The sequence below is a fragment of the Gossypium raimondii genome, chromosome 1, assembly GCF_025698545.1.
Source record: "Gossypium raimondii isolate GPD5lz chromosome 1, ASM2569854v1, whole genome shotgun sequence".
Taxonomy (NCBI): domain Eukaryota; kingdom Viridiplantae; phylum Streptophyta; class Magnoliopsida; order Malvales; family Malvaceae; genus Gossypium; species Gossypium raimondii.
The window spans coordinates 41711431-41714920 of NC_068565.1; the positions used below are offsets into that span (position 1 = coordinate 41711431).

Genomic DNA, 3490 nt, shown 5'->3' on the forward strand with positions numbered 1-3490 from the left:
CTTCGCAAATCAATTTTTTGTTCTTTTTCTTCTCTTCTCATCTTAGTTTTCCCACACCGCCGTGTCTGCTATTTTTTCGGGATCTGACTCGTATCCTGTGTTGAAATCCCTGTCGAATCATGTCGGGTACTGCATCCCAAATTGCTGAGTTCGGGAAACGAAGGATATATTATTCATCTCAACCTTATTGTATAAATTAACTATGAATAGGTTTGCTAGTAGTCTTGCCGCTTCACTTTCAGTATCTTGTTCATGTACAAGTATCAATTTAGGGTTTGGAGGTGAAATTTTTAGATGACCTGATTATTTTGGTTTTCTTCTACTTAGCTATGTTTTTTGTGACTTTGGATAGCAATTTATCTTTTAAGTAGTGCTTTTTATGCTCTTATTCAGCTTTCATAGTAAAAATTGCTCCTCCGTGTACGGTCTATTCTGATGGTTTTTTTTAGAGTACTTTCACCGCTCTTTTTTCTCTGATATCTTACCATGACCCATGATTCTATTCAATTCTCTCTTTGTCTAGAAAAAGGGAAAAAAGGTAATGGCATATTAGTTCTATTCCCTAAATTTGCTTGGCACTTTTACATTTTAAATTATCTACAACACCTTACTGTTTTCTTCTTCCTATGGATACCATTACAGCTTGCAGTTGAATGTTTCTTTTAGGTATTTCTGCCTCCAATTCACCTTCTGTTTGTTGATTGAATTTTTTTAAGTTATTAGGTTTGGACATTGGTGCTAGGGAGAAGCAAGGAAATCCTAAAGTTGATGATGGATTCAAGGTTGCAAAAGAAAAAATCACCTGCATTGCGGCATCTGTTGATGTGGATGAGGGGTTTGAATCTTCTGGAGTTGAAGAAACTAGGAGTACTGTTACAAATGGTAGTCGAAGCCACACTAACAGACGCTATCATGATAAGACAGCTAGTGTAACAACTAACTCTGGTAAGCTTTCTATCTTTATTTTGTCTTTAATAAGCTTTTTTTAATTAAGAAACCGTTTTGTTCTTTTTAAATGTAAAACTTTTATAGTAAGCAGCAACATAACTAAATCACCATATGTTGATATTGAAATGATTTATTGTTCCTATTCCCTTGGCTCCAATTTTTTTGGTTCAAAACTTGATGTCTAAGTGCATGCTTGAGTATTTGGAAATCAATCCTGTGAAATAGTTTCTATTTAAGATGGCATAGAAGCATATAGGCCAGGCATAATCTGTTCTTACAATTTATGATTGTTTTTTGGTTTCTCCTCTCCACAAACTGTCTAATGTATTTGGCAGAATGAGATGATATTATTTATGCCTATACATGCATTTCTCTCTATGGATGGGTAACCTATATCTTTGATTTGAGGCATAGTATGATGACAGCATAATTTATTGCTGAAGTTATATAGCCACGTTGTTTGCATGCTAATGACCAGTTTTGACATTTAAGATTTCAGAATTGAGATGGATTTCCAATTCACGCTTTCTTAACCTTGTGTCTACTGTTCGTCATTTCAGATGGTTTTACCTCAAATTTCGAGGTTTACAATTTGTTTCTGAGCACTGTAATTTGCATTTTTACTTTTGTCTGTTCGTGATCTCTACAACCTTTGAGAAATTTGATATGTTTTTTCTTACCAAAGCGTCAAATTATTCTGATCTTTCTCGGTTTCTCTAGTCGTTTGTAAATTGTATTCGAGCATTCCTTCCATCGTACTGACGTTCCTATAAGGTATATTTACTGATATGATTTTGAAAAAAAAAATCATAAAATCGTGTTTTCTTAAGCAACTAACATTGATTGAAGGGAAAGCTGGTTGGAATTTAGGGGGCTAATATTTTGTATCGGTGCTTACTGCATTGCTTTTGTTTCTTAGGTCATTCCAGTAAGACTGCCCTCATTCGTAAGCAGATTCGGGCCTAATCAGGCATTGGGGCCACCGCCAAAGTCCCCGGGGCTTCAAAGTTGAAAGTCATATAGGTAAGCTTATTTGCATACCATTACAAGCCTGGTTGTAACGTACTTTGTTCTATATGGGGCTCTACCTTCCACACTAGTCACCGATATGAGGATAGTATGTGCCCTTCAACCAAGGGCACCTCTAATTTCTCACACGACCATGGATAGACACGTGGGCTTTAGTATGCCCACTTCTACAGATTGCCACGTGAAATCATCAGTATGCACATGTTACACATGTCTCATATTCAGTTGGTGGTGGTGCATTGAAAACTTCCCATATGTTCTGTTAATTTCCCTATTTATTACTAGTTAAAACTTGTATAAAGAGGCAAAGAACAGTGGTAGAACAAGATGGTTGGGTTGGTTGGATCGATTACATTAAAAAATCATCAATATATTAATTTGAATAGAGGGATTGAATCAATTTTTGAGTGAATCCCGTTTAAAATTAATAAAAAATTAGAAATAAGACAAAAATTGATGATTGAACCTGTTTATAAATTTTTAAAATATTTTTATGAATTTTAAATTGTTTATTTAATTATTATTGGATCGATAGTCGAATTGATTGCAATGAGAATCAATAGTCTGATCAATTTAATTATTATGGTGTTCTTCTTCTTTTTTTGTGCCTTAGTTCTCTTTTATGCTATATAAGACATTTCTATATAACGTTAAACAACAGTAGTGCAGCATGTTTCTGTTCTGCTTTTTGCAAATTAATACTATTGTTCCTTGTTAAAAAATTGAATAGTTTAGACAATCATTAGAAAGAATGCATATTTGTGACACATGGAAGAGCTATGATTGAGATTGTTTGTTAGTATGGTTCAACTTGCTACTAAAGCTGCACATAATTGTTTGTTATATATTTTTTTGAGCCTTAATGGCTATATATATTTTTTATTTTTAACATCTCTGTTGTTTACCAAGTTTGTTGGTTTATCTGATCATTTGGTTTTGCATCCGTTAGATATTGAAGGTATAGTAGAGGATTCAATCTCTTCAAGCTGGAAAAGCCAAGGCTTAGCACTTCTTCAAGTGGAGTGTTATTTAATGTTGCATTTCATGGTCGTTTATCTTAGTCGGAACTTGAATTTGGTGTTATTGAAGTAGGGTTTTGTAGGTACCTTGTGTACTAGCTTCTTTAACGATGATTGTTAATTATTATGTGTTTTGTAGCTTCTTTTATATTTGGCTGAGTTACTATAGATCAGATGAGTTGTGAGGTAGATTGCTCATTTATTTAAACATAATATTTTAATTCTAAATTTAAATTCATTAATTTTTATATTTAGCTTTGAAGTTAAAATTTTAAAATATTTTTTTGAAAGTCATGTTTTTAGCAGCATTTGTGGTAGAAGCGCTGCGAAGCTAAAGGTCATAATCTTTCGCAGCGTTTGTGGTAGAAGCGCCGCTAAAGGTCATAATCCTTAGCGGTATTTTTTCACATAAACGCTGCTAAAATTAGCGGCATTGTCTATAGCGGCGCTTAAAAACGCTGCTAAAATCCTAAAAAAGAGCCGCTAAAAGTCTA

The 3490-nt window shown here is 33.9% G+C and overlaps 1 long non-coding RNA gene across 1 annotated transcript; it reads left to right on the top strand.

Annotated features, from left to right (window-relative positions):
* The first annotated feature begins 727 nt into the window (after nt 1–727).
* On the top strand, nt 728–3082 carry LOC105785864 (hypothetical protein). Its single transcript, XR_008194237.1, has 3 exons — nt 728–945; nt 1868–1971; nt 2927–3082. It is a non-coding gene; the product is annotated as a hypothetical protein (long non-coding RNA).
* The last annotated feature ends 408 nt before the right edge of the window (nt 3083–3490 follow it).